General features: G+C 40.8%; 1 long non-coding RNA gene across 1 annotated transcript; it reads left to right on the top strand.

Moving 5' to 3' along the window:
* The first annotated feature begins 4,558 nt into the window (after positions 1-4,558).
* Positions 4,559-7,526, top strand: LOC113588516. The gene is made up of 3 exons (XR_003411858.2): positions 4,559-4,651; positions 4,752-4,803; positions 7,410-7,526. It is a non-coding gene; the product is annotated as an uncharacterized LOC113588516 (long non-coding RNA).
* The last annotated feature ends 6,705 nt before the right edge of the window (positions 7,527-14,231 follow it).

The raw sequence follows: 14,231 nt of genomic DNA, 5'->3' as shown, positions 1-14,231 counted from the left end.
AAGCAGTATGAGGTACTTACTGTGGGAGGTCCGAGGGTGTGCCTGTGATCTAAAAGTCAAAAGAGTCTGGGTCATGCAGCATGACAACAACCTCGAATACAGGAGCACATCTACAAATTGGCAGAAACAGAGGAACTTCAGCCCTGCCCTCATCCCCATCAAAATGCTGTGGCATCATCTAATACAGGCTGTTCCCAGCAAGACACACAGTATTACATAACTGCAACAGTTTTGTGGAGAAGAATACACTGACATGCCTTTTAACTACTGTACAGGACTTATTGCAGCAGCAGCAGCTATAGAACGTGCTTGATTAAAGTAAACCAGATAAGATTATTTACAATATTTAAAACTTCACATATTTTCTTTATTCTGCAACCTTGATTGCTGTAATAATTTGGTTATAGACGATATACTGTATGATCAGGTTTTAGGTGCCATTCATGCAGATTTTTTTCTTGCATGTGTACATAATCAAATAAGAAAATGAATTCTACTTTCTTGCATTCATTTATCAGAAATACCAATGTTGGTATATTCAGGCAATATGTCATTTTAAAATTGATGTACGAAACTAAAATTTCATATAAGCTAATATATATATATATATATATATATATATATATATATATATATATATATATATATATATATATATATATATATATATATATATATATATATAAAATGTATGAATGCAACAGCTGATTCACTCATGAATCTGTACAAAACATTGTTTCGGAGGCAGACAGACAGGTGATTTAGATTCGGTCTTTCTTAACGTCATGTCATGGCTTAGTAGCAATAACCTGTAAATATAGAATCCTATCATGCAGTAAATATATTGATTTATGTTATTCCAACATTTGCATAAACAGGCATTTGTTTGTCTGCTGAGAAGTGGACCTATAGAAGATTGGCCCAGTTAGAATATAGCTTAGCTGTGTTAATGTCACTCATTCTCCTCAGCGCCACTGACTAAATCTATAAATTAGAGGACTGAGGATGTTTACCCATGGCATGGCTGATAGGGATGGAGCGTGTGTGTGTGTGTGTGTGCCCATGGGAGAAAATGATGCTTTTAATGTGACCGACCGGCAGTGGAGTGGGGATGTTTGGGTAATGCTGGTTACCTTAGCGACAAAGCGAACAGCAAATATAGAAAAACCTGTTTTTGTTCTTTTGGAAAGCTTCTTTGCTCTTTAAGATGAGATTGCAGTTGTTTTGCTCAAAAATGGTCACTGAAGTGGTGTGTGTGTGTGTGTGTGTGTGTGTGTGTGTAGGAGCACAAGAAAAAAAAGAGAATAGGTCAGTTATGATAATGATCGTATTTCTAGATTCTTTTGAACTAGCAAAAAGTGGCAGAAAGATTGCAAAAATAATGACGCAAAAACATATTTTCTGAACATCTGTCTTAAAGTAAAAAAAAACTAGAATTCCAGCAGTGAGATCAGTAGAGTGCATTTGGTTCATGGTATGGAAAAAAGTGTTCAGATTTTCTTTGTAGGGTTTAAACATTGATTAAATATACATGAGCCACAGTGTTCTCCCACATTTACCTTATTCCATGTGAATCAAGATAAGACTGAGAAGTTGTGCATGTGTGTGTGTGTGCGTGCGTGCGTGTGTGTGTGTGTGTGTGTGTGTGCGTGTGTGTGTAGTCTCTTCCTCATTCAAGTCATGTCACAGGCCAGACACTCCATTGTCAAGAGACGCTTTCATCTGCTGACTTCAAATGTGGCTGTCATCCAGTCCAATTATACACAGAGAAATAGCTACTGTTACAGCTCAAGGATTGATTGAAGACAAAATAGAAAAGTGAAGAAAGTAATACCAATTCAGTGACACATATAGACACACACGTGCGCACACACACACGGATGAAAAAAAGCCTGCAAACGAATGTATGATTTGTTATAAGATTCACTGAATACCATGATTTTAGCCATTGTCTTGTATAAATGTTGGGACCCTCTACTCTTCACACCGTGTGTGCACATGAGCAGCTGAGAGCTGCCCTTCTCTCATCTCTGCAGGTGCCGGTCCAGTGAAATCCCCGAGGTGCTTCCGCACACTCATGCTCTTCCCTGAGCGCACCCGACACACACCTGCACCGCCACTTCAGCTGCTTCTCACAGAGCTGCTACACACACATCACTTATGTACTAGGCTCTAACTCTATTTTCCTCTCTCTCTCTCTCTCTCTCTCTCACCCTACCTCTGTACCACTCACCAGCTCTGCCTCGCTCCCATACGTGACGTACTGGGTTCTGTTCTTGAATTGCACACCATTCATGGTGCTAATCTACCTGGCCAGTTTCCAGCCTAATGCTGGTGCATTGTTACAGTGAAGGGCCAGCTAATCAAGGCACAAAAGACCTCATTATGGCTTATCTGTCTGCACGCTGGCAGACACCAGCATGGATGACTCATCTCGGTTCCACCAGTTTTTACTCACCAGAGCTGTGACACCTGTTGGGCCAAATTTCTAGTACATAGAGGTCGCCTGGCAGACGCCATCATTTTGATGTACATAGCAGCAATGACTGATATCAGTAAATGGACTTAACTAGGACAAAAAGACCGCGTCCTATGGTTGCAGTCTGTAAGATGGTGCGCTGGCTTGTGCTTTTGTGCTGTTGCTTCTTTAGGCATGGCTATGCTGACTACATTCCTCTGCTAGCCACCCCTACACTGGCATTGATTAAGTGCACATAGCCCATCTAGATGAGATGCACTTTTAGCTGGGTAATTGCTTTGCAACCTCCTCCCAGAGGCTGAGAGGCCCTATTCATCTTTATGGAACTGTGTTTTCATTGTATCATTTTGTAATATCTATTGGTTTGTGCTTGATTTGATTTTTCCTTTGTGGATGAAGAGCTAAGTGAATAGAAAAGATGTTTGTGTTTTTCACTAATGTACCAGTGCTGATGATTATGCAATTTTTATGCAGTGATTTGATTACAGTACAAGATTGAAAATAATAGTAGCTGTCTGTTAATTCACAATGTTTAATTGTATACACAGCTATTAAGTTCCTTGCTGCAATTTACTTAAAACACTGTCTGTCTGTCTCTCTCTCTCTCACACACACACATACACACACACACACACACACACACACACACACACACACAAACACATACTCTTTCTCTCTCTCTCTTTCTTGCTCTCTCAGAGACACACACACACACACACACACACACACACACACACACACTTATACAAAAGAGGAAAAAGTGTCACTATGGAAACAAGAGGAGGAATTCTAAATGCAACCTCCTGAGAACCTCTAGTAGAGACAACAAAAAAGGAATCCATAGCTGTGAGTGTCACACTATGGCAGAGCCATTTATAACGTCACGCCCACTACTGTCGCTGCTCCTGTCAACATAAACACGCTGATAAAATCGGCTTATCTGACTGCCATCTCTGTCACTGCTTTCTGTTTTGCTCTCAGCAAATGTGGAGCATGTGAAACAGACATATGTGTAATCTATATGTGTGTGAGCAATACAGTGTTAGTTCATGAGCTTATGTACTGCATACATGCATACATTTATTTGTGGACCAGTTGGGTTCTTGTCCAGTGTATGTGTGTGTATATGTGTGTGTGTGTGTGTGTGTGTGTGTGTGTGTGTGTCGGTGGGTGGGTGTCTCATTGCTGTACATGTTACACCATTTTAGCAGGGGTAATCTATTTTAATAACAGCTGCCACAGTGTTACCTTACAGTGATAAATGAAAATCTAAATGATGGAGGACAGGAAATTCCTCTGGGAGGGAGAGGGGATAGAGATATGTGAGTATTGTGTGTGTGCGTGTGCGTGCACGTGTGTGTGTGTGTGTGCATGTGCGTGTCTGTGACTGTGTGTATGTGTCTGTATATCTGTTTATGTGTGCATTTGTGAACATGAGAGTGTATGGTCTCTGCTTCATGACTTAAAAAATCCTCCTTTTGTTATCTGTAAGAGACCCTCCCAGTACTTGATGGGCTCTGTCGTGTCTTTAACAGTCTCTTTCAGAACCATGGACAGCAGAGCTCTTCACTGGGCACTTACCATTCACTCTCTCTTAAGGCTTTGGCTCATATTATCGATCAACGGAGTCAATTTCAGAACCACTTCACCTGTACTAAGGTATTCCATAACATAATTAGGGCTTGTAAAAAGACTTTGTATGCGAAGTACGTTGTGCAAAATAAACGCTTTTGCAGAACATACACACAGTTCTCATTTTGTTCCCTGTGTATTCCATTCAGAACAGAAGGGCTTTCTACTCCATGGGGGGGGGGTAGTGGAAAAGGCAGTGAGGCACACAGGCAGGGAGGGAGGGTGGGAGAGAGAGAAAGAGAGAGAGAGAGAGAGATGGGAGGGAAAAACCTGCTCCGCTGTAAGGATGATGTCAGTCTCTGCAGCTGAGCCCCTATCTCGCTGAGCTGAGCTGAGGACTCACAAACTCATCCCCACGACTCAAAGAGAGAGTGAAAGAAAGAGTGTGTGCATGTGTCTGAGAGAGACAGAGAGAGAGAGAGAGTGTGTGTGTGTGTGTGTGTGTGTGTGTGTGTGTGTATGAAAATGAGGGACCAGACAAGGAGAGAAAGAGATTTGAGGAGGAAGGAGGCAGGACCCAGGTGCAGTAGACTTACACAGGTGAGCGTTCCATGCAGCTCTCATCCATACAAGCTTGTGGAATTCATTTCAAGCCCTGGTTGCATTTGTGTGAGTGATGTGAGTGATTTCATCTTTACAGGTTCAGAACTGACTTGAAATGCTGATGTGATTGCCATCACTATCTTCTGCAGGTAATATTTATAAATGCATTAATTTTGTACCTGCCTGCAATGTACTTGCAACTCGGTGCCCTTAGTGATGATAAACTGAAACCTATAGCTATCCTGCAGCTATTTTCTAGAGTCTGTAAAGAGAGCTTAACATGTAAAATACTGGCACACTGCACAGATATCATTGATTCTATATGCATTGGATCTGGGTGACACTGTTGAATATCTCAAGGCCTTGATTGTAAACCTGGGATTGCATTAGAAGGGGGTTTAGATGGGGTTAATGTGGCTTAGGGTCTTACCTTAAGCTACAATAAAGTGTATTAGAACATATCCTCTAGGTTACTTCAGCTGAAGACTTTTTGTTTGGAATTCAATGGCAAAACCATGAAAACGTCTAATTCAGATCTGGAAAGATAAATATAAAACTGTTTATTTTGGGTTTAAATGTATACTTAATATACTTGCTTAGATCATTTCTGTTTATAGAAGAAAAACTGGCAGCCGCTCATATTCCTAACATTGTTTAAATAACGAGGATGGAAACTCTGGTTAAAGCTACTTAATTAGTGAAGTATTTTGTTGATAAGTATGTGTAGTAACACCTGAGTCTTTCTTCATGGTGCCAGAGTGATGCTTTGTCTTGCTGATCTAGATAGATGATTTTGTTGCTTGTCAGTCAAAAATGTCTGTTTGTTTTTCCTGCTAACATTGCACATATATGCCTTAATACTTACTCAATTATTCATTGCTGTCAGTCTGTAACTGATGTAAGGCAGCATTAACCACCCCTGCGCAGTGAGATGTCTAGACTGAATCAGATCACTGTCATAATCAAAGCTGGGGTTTACCCATCAAATATGTCATGAGGATGTCATCGCCATAGGCCATTTCTTGCCAAGCAAAGCCACGCACAAACACACACACGCACGTACGCACACGCACACACACACACACACACACACACACACACACACACACACACACACACACACACACACACACACACACAGGCATACACACACGCACGCAAGCATGCACACACACACATACACACACACACGCACACACACGCACACACACACACACGCACACACACACACGCACACACACACACACAAACACACACACGCACGCAAGCATGCACACACACACACACACACACACACACACACACACACACACTCCTGCTGTGAATGCAAGACACATTGCTGCTATTCACATTAGGAGGAAAGGCCTTCAGGGCATGACAGTCAGGAAGAAGATGCATTGTGCAAAAGGCCTAATGGCTGCACTGTTTCGGGTTAGATCTATAAAAAATGTATGCATTATATATTGCCTGAAGACCTGGTTACTACAGTACTGACAACCCAGGAACAGCTTTCACAAAAACAGTGAATTGTAATTATAAATCTGGGTTAAACTTCAAACTTTTGGATCACAAATTTTGCGCATATGCCTCCATTAGTGTGCTTTTCAAATTGATAATTGAAAAAAGGACCACATACCTCAAAGACATGTGGAGAGAAATACTTGAACTATTCTCCCTTTGAGACAAGTTCTGGCCAGTTCGTTACTATCACTATTGATTACAGTTAGCTCTCTTTATATGAGCTAGGAAGCAACATAGATTTCCTTCTAAAAACAATTTAAGCTGTAGTCACAACCTATGTGGATTTAAATTTAGACACCTTAGATGATGGTGTTGGGGGCAGCACCTCATTACAGAGATGCTGTTCAGTGGTTGGGTTTCAATCACCTGAACCTCAGAGGGCAGACAGCCTGGCAGCGAATTGCTTTGTTTATATTTCTGCTTTGGAGAAGGCTCGATCATTTGCTTCTACCAGCAACATCAAATGAAAGCTTTCAAAGAACTCGACAATGCAGGTCCTCTATTTCTGCACATTTGACACTGATGAAGAAGACAAAAAAGCCACAGCTGAACTATGCCACTGTTTTTAATGATCACAGTGACTGACTTTCGATTCCCTGGTAGTAAAATGAATCAAGAGGGCGTTGTCTTACGAGCAAGCTGTATGACTGTGTTTCTGACAGGCTTTCAAAAAGAAGCAAACAGGGGAAAAGTGCAGTGTTTTAGTTTGGTGTATAATTCAAAGCTCTATACAGTCTCTCCAAGCTTTAATTAAACAGCAGAGATCGATTTGAATACACACTAGGTGTTCGGGCGACCGCGAGCTCTTGTGTACTCTTTACACCACTTAGCTTTTGTGTCTCTTTTAAAGGCTCCTTGTGAGGCAAACTCCACTAGGGAGCATAGCGGATCAGATAGGTACCGTGCGAAGCAGTGAAGAACCAACCTTTGATCGCAGATTCATATTTCAATCAGGCAATAGAAATAAAAGTCACTTTGATATTTTAGTGGTTTTTTTTTTTTTGGCCCAGACAGCCTTTCCAGAGCTGTTAGGAAGATCATGATCTCTCACAAGGGTCCACATGACTTTTTGTGGAGGATTACATAAATATGTGAAGTGCCATTGGTGCTATTTCTCTGCTAGCTTGGGTACAGACAGAACATCTGAACTCATGCTGATTTACTCAGTGCCATTTACACAATCTTCCTGCTTAAGTATTATCACCTTTCATGTGGCATGTTTTCCATTTTTCAGATAAGGGACCTCATTCCATCACCTCATCTGTAGCTGCTGCACCTGCGGATATGTGAGATGGTGGCCTGATATCCCTTCCCAAATGAATCCTAAAGAGGTGGCAAGATGATCCCCCTGCACCCCTGCTAAATAAAGCACCACATTACGCTCGGCCGTGTTGTGTTAGATGGAGCTGACAGCTTTTCCTGAACCAAATAGAACAACATCCATCACTTTCTCTTACTCCCCAACACTTCTCTCTCTCTCTCTCTCTCTCTCTCTCTCTCTCTCTCTCTCTCTCTCTCTCTGCCTTCCTCTCACTTTCTTTTTCATTTCTCTGCTCAGGACACTGGGACCTTTGTAATGGAACGTTTGGTTATTTTCGGTTTGCACGGAGCCAAACGCAGTGTTGTGCATTGATGGGGATGGTGTAGAGGCTGGTGACCGGGGCACGGGGGACATTCTGCTCCCTTCAGACCCCAGTCGTCTCTTTCTATCTCCTCGCAATCTGCGGACCTCCTTGAGTGGCAGTGTGGCAGGCGAGTGGCTGGGGAAAGTGATGCTATTTCAGGGCCAGCCACACTGATAATGTCACTCCACCTCAAAGAGCAAAGCAGGCCTGCTTCCCCAGAGATTTCCCTCTCAGATGATATGATCAGATCAGGCCTGACAATGAGCTATGCAATTACTTCTGCTACTACCATGTGACACACAAAGTGTGGCAGTGTGATAAGATAGTTTTTTTTATTTGATTGATTGGTAATCATTAATGCAAATTTGAAACTAAAATAACATGTCAATCTGTCATGAATCTTGGAGATTATTGCAGTTAATTGAGATTTAACGGACTTGATCTAATTGTAGGTGAGGTTTTCACAAAAGATTAAGGCTTGTCCTAGGCTACAATTTATTTTTCCAAGGCTAATCCAAAAGTAGGCTCAGGCTGTGTCCAGAATCTTGACCTTCAAATGTCATCAAGGTTTGACATTACTTGGCCTTCAAATGTGATGAAGCTTTGACATTTTCTCACCTGCATTAGGTGAGATCTTGTCCATTAAAATATCAGCAGTGTCATATTCCGGCATATTTGATGGCAGTTCAAAATGACAATGACTGGCCATTCTAGGTTGAAAAAAAAGTTGTCTTATTATTTTTGGAAAAAATGCACTTGAACGTAAATAAAATTTCTCCTTCTCGTGGATGCGATTGAAAAGCTGTCGTGTACGTGGCTAAAAACAGTAGTGACAACTTTGACATGTATTGCATCTGAGATGGTCTCTTCTTCCTTTTCTCAGACTGCCAGCTCTCATTCTACTGTATCTCTTTCTCTCTCTCTCTCTCTCTCTCTCTCTCTCTCTGCCTCTCTCTGCCTCCTCCTCTTCGGCAGGTACATAGAAAGAGCATCTGTTTGAAATCCAGGGAATTCTCTCTCACTGCTGTGTCTTATGGCTTTTTATTCCTATGTGATGGTGAATAAGTCTCATGTAGGGATACAAGCCACTAAACACGCAGTGAACGGTCAGCTGCAAATGTCAGTCCCTTAGAGGATGTCATTAAAGGCGACGCAGCCTTGTGTTGGGTCGGACTGAGCAAATTTGCTAAGTTTGAATACTTACTAATAAAATTGCAAAGTTTATTTATTGGTTTGTTTATTTAGAATGTTTGTGCCATTACAACTAAGTCTGTTTTAGGAAGCTGTTTTCATGTTATTTACTTACATATAATTACCAGATAATTATTGCTATTTTTTGTAGAGTAATACAAAAATGTGTATTCTGCAACTTGCAACACACAATGAAGTAGGAGTGAGTAATGAAACTGTCTAATGGATAGACAGAATTATCTGCTTTTTGATAGCATTACAAATTTGACTTCTTGGCAGACAGTTACTTGTTAAAATCTAAACATCTGCTTCCGTACTGTGGAAGTGCTTCTGAAGACAAGATGTCACGTACAGCTCTTATGATGTGTCCTGTTTCACAGAAAACTTTGTATTTATATTCATCGTCTTTTGAAAACAATAAATAAACTAAAAATAAAAACAAAAAAGAACATAAAATAAGTGTTCATGATATAATTTTAAATAAAAAGGCAAATAGATTCTAATAATTAACTGGTTGCAGTGGTCTATATATGTGAAGGGGATTTTATGGTCAGCTGTTAATATAACTCACCATAATTATGATAAGCAATTATTCAAATGCTCTGCAGATCAACATAACCCAGAGCACCACAGAAGACAAAGAAACAAGGGAAGACGATGCAACTTTTTTAATAACCAACTTTATATGAGGCACTTTGTGAACCGCTTGTGAGCCTTCAGTAGGCTTAGTAATTCCTTTTTCTCATTCTCTTCATCCCTTGCACATTATTCAAATAGAACTTTGACATTATGCATTGCACCAGAGATAATCTACCTACAAGATAATACATTATAAGATACATATAAACAAGATAAAGCACCTTTTTTGTTTTAGTAAATAATAGTAATAATAAAACAATTGGAGGACATCTAGATAACCATGTGGATTTGGTGTGTGGTAACATCAGTGCATGGGAGGAATTTCTAATAAGGGGTTCGTGTGCAAGAATTGTCCTTGTTAGCACCTGAGTTCATATAACAGATGAAATCAAACTGAATTTAGTCTTGGAAAAAAGGCTTTCCTAATGCCCTCTTCTGAGGAGACCAAATGGACACTTGGACAAATGAACCCTTTTTGTGATGGATTTTACACAGTAATTTTCCTCACTTTTCCAGAAACTATTGAGTACCAGCAAAAATGATATGATGAACTTATCAGCTACATGTTCCCTTCAGTTAGAGGACATTTGTGTTCACATTACAATAACAATAATATAGCACCAATTAATGTTTATACAAAAGCCAATACATTGAATGTCACTGCAGTACAGTAAAGTAATAGAATATGAAAAGAGTAATTCTCAGATGCATACAAAATAGGCACATTGACAGTCCAGAATTAGAATGTCATTTGGTCCTTTTGCTCAAAATGAAACACCCCCCCCCCGTAATACAAACAAACAAAAAAAAATCTATGAACACATGGCGAATGTAAAAGTGTCATGCATAATTAGAAACAAAATCTCAGTTACTTTCAAGTAATCTTTTTTTCAAATCTTTTCTTTTTTAAATGAAATACAGTCTCTGTAACATGATCTTCAAAATAGAGAAAATAAAGTTATTTGTAAAAGATTGCTGGCCACCAGCAATTAAATTTTATATTTATAAACTTGTCTTTATCATTGGTCCTCACATTGATGTGAACACATATACAAGAAGATACAAAGTATTAAAGTGACTAATTAAGGGACACTATTTCACAGAGGAGGGTCGTACAAGCTCAGTTTTGTGTACAAAATTGTCTTGATCACTAGTGGATAATTTTACCCCACCCCCCCCCCCTTAGTAGCATCCATCTATTACTCAGTTAATGGATTCAGAAGTGTCCTTCCTTAAAGGAATTTTAAAACCAGTGAGTCTTTGGCCAAATAGCTGGCTAAGTAGGTTGTTTTGTGACTCTGCAGTACGATAAGAGTGAGTCTCCAAAGTCTTGACACCTGGCTTGTGCCGGGATTTGTTAAATGATTTGTTCATGGAGGCTACAGACATCTTGGATGTTGGAGAATGAATGGATCTCCCAGTGACAACCTTTTTCCCCCTGAAATCCCCATTCAATCGATGGACCAGTTCTCCTTTCTTTGGGGAAAGATTATCAAGCGAGCCTCTCTTTGGTTGTAGGTCCAACGTTCCTGTTTTGTGCTTAGAGACTATTTTGTTACAGGCTGTGCCGTCCTTTACTGATGTGAGCACAGGATAGTCACTGCCATCAGCTTTTCGTTGACAAGTCAGACTCTCACATTTGTTGGGTCGAAACTTCTTTTTGACCTTTCGATCAATGCCAAGGTTCTCCCGTGTGGCAGGGGATACTGTCCTTGGAGAACTTTGCTTCGTCTTGACGTCTTTCCTTTTTTTCAGTTTAATCGAGTCCTTGTCTTCACCTGTAATGGAGCTAAGAAGAATCTTGGCATGACTTATAGCTACAGCATCAGAGGTTCCAAGGCTTCCAGGCCTTGGGCTATTGTCAAGGCATTGTTTAAAGTTTTCACTTGTCTTAAAAGATGTTTTGTCTTTAACCAGGATGTAAGTTGAGAGTTCATCATGATTTGTGTCTTGCTCAGTTCCACTCATTCGAATCAGTGAAGATTCATTTAATTGGTTCTGTCTTAGCTGATCTATCTCACTGGATAATGATGGCTGTTTTATAAAATCAACATGATAGTCCTCATTAGACAAGGAATTTATTGTCTGTTGGCTTTTCATGCTTTTACTTCTTTGATCAGAAATTTGCAAGTTGCACACATCAGATTTTTCTGCATCCATTTGCTCATTTGCACTTGCAAAATCTGTGCATTCTTTCATTGTGTTCTCAGGAACACTACTCTCATTGGAAACTGTCACTGGTGATGTGGTCCGACTTCCTAAACATTCATCCTTGATTTTAACATCACAGATCTCAGCCAGAGGGGTCCTGTTATCAGTACCGACCTCCCTGGTGTCTCCGTCTTGGACTTCGTGTGCATAAGATCCTTCACAGTCTTCTTCCTTAGGCACTGTGTTTATGGGAAGGCTGTGTTCAGCAGAATCCATTTGGGGCTGATACTCACCCAACTCTTGAACCCCAGAAAGGTCTTCTGCCTCGTCCTCAATTTTCACACTTGTGTTATTTGTGTCAGTGAACTGTTCATCAGCACTGCTGCATGGAGGATCTTCTAAGATTGGTTTTAGGCCCCGTGTCTCTGTACTCTGGCTTAAATGTATAGAGGTTATGCTTGCAATGCCACTGTCCAAGCTATTTTCTTGGGAACTTTCACTAAGTACCTTCCTCCTCTTATTTGGTGGCATGTCCAATTCATCATTTTTGGATTTGAAGGGCTTGCATGGTCTCACAACTCCCCTAAACTTAAAGATCTTATTCGCTCCGGCCAGATGTTTCTCCATATGACGGTCAAATTGTTCTTTTTTGGAGAAAGTGTAGTTGCAGGTACTGCAGATGAAAGACTTTTTAATTACATGCATAACATCTGCACAGAGCTCACAGGTGTACAGTGTGGTGTGCTTTGAATCGAGTTCCTCCACCTCCTCATGCTCATTTTTCAGGTGATCTTTCAGCTCCTTTACTTCTTGATATGCGACTGGGCATTTGTGACACATGAAAATTTTTTGCAAGCTGTGAACAACCAGGTGTCGTTGAAGCTTAAAAGGCTTGGGAAACTGCTTGCCACAGTGGTGGCAATCTCTTGAGGGGTCCTTGCAGTTGGCATGCATTTCAATGTTTTTTGGTGTAGTCTCTGTTTTATGCAGTACTTCAAGTGGTGTAAAAGTGCCATGTTTGGTCCCTCCAACTGCACAGACTTTAGTCTTTACAGCTACAGGCTCACACATATCCAAGGACTTAAGCTCTGTACCAGGGACATCCACAGAGGCCTTTCTCTCTTCCTTAGATGATTTGACATTCTCCCCTTTTATGGACTTGTTAGACCTATGCTGCATGATTGAAGAAATGAAATTCTTCACAGCATTCTCTTGCATAAAGCAGCCTGGCATGTCTAGCAAGGAACTCTGAGACTGACCTTTTCGAGCAAACTGTGTAGCATGCTCGCGTAGGTGCTCATTGTACATCCAGACATCTGAGATCTCCTTCAAGCACATGCCACAAGTCCAGATGCCTGCTTTATTCTTGGCATGTTTCTCCTTCAGATGGTCGCGAAGCTGCTCACGGGAGCTAAATTTGCGCTGGACACACATATAACAAGTAGGAGGAGGGGAAGGATTGTGCGAAAGCTTGTGGAAGTCCAGCTCACCCAAGGTGAGAAACCATGTGAAGCACACTTTGCATTTGTATTGCTTATCTTTGGGCTTCAGTCCAGTCTCAATGCGTTTTCTTCCTCTGCGTTCCGTAGGTTTCTTGGGAGATTTTTCAGGCTCTTTGATTTCAGTGCTATTGCTGGCAATTACATCAACCAAAGAAATATCCCTTCCAGGCTCAAAGAACTGTATTTCAGGGAGCTGAAATGTAGTGTTGAGATTCTGAATGTCAATGCCTGGGTAACGAGTGACATTATCTTGGACACAGACTATCTGCAAAGGGCAAGGCCTGCCAGTCACCTCAGTTTTGCAGTCTCCCTGGGAATCTGAAGTCCCTGCCCTTTCTACACTTGCATCTTCAGATCCATCTAAATGTGCTGATTGTTTCGTGAGTTTTTCTGTTTGGCATAAAAAATCATTGACGCTTACCTCTGAAGTGTCTTCATAGGCTGTCTGATGGTCTGTTAGGTCATCATTTGAAACGCTTCCCTCAGCAGAACCTTTGAGTGTGCTCTTATGGCACATCTCAAGCATCTTTGCGTCATCAAGTGATATAGTTTCATATTGACAATGGTCATTTGGATCGCTAACAAATATATGCTCTGTCTTTTCCTTATACTCCTCATTCTTATCAAGAAACATGTCGGAGCATGAGTAATCTGAGACCAAACTGGACATTTGCTTCTGCTTTTTGTTACTTTTACCATAGACCCGTGCACACTTTTTCCTTTTCATTTCATCATTCCTTGGAAATAATCGAGAGAATGTGCTTTCATCATCAAAAAGAGCTTTAAGATCAGGCCCCATCCCACTGGGACTTAATGGCTGAACTTTAGAACTCTCACAGTGCGTATTATTCTCATCTGTAGGAAAACTGCTCATCTCACATTTGACAGCATCTGTAGGATCCTCACTTGGATCACAGATTTTTTTCATGTCAAGATATTCCGTTGTAA

The sequence above is a fragment of the Electrophorus electricus genome, chromosome 2 (genome assembly GCF_013358815.1).
Source record: "Electrophorus electricus isolate fEleEle1 chromosome 2, fEleEle1.pri, whole genome shotgun sequence".
Taxonomy (NCBI): Eukaryota; Metazoa; Chordata; class Actinopteri; order Gymnotiformes; family Gymnotidae; genus Electrophorus; species Electrophorus electricus.
This window is presented reverse-complemented; position numbering and strand designations above follow the sequence as displayed.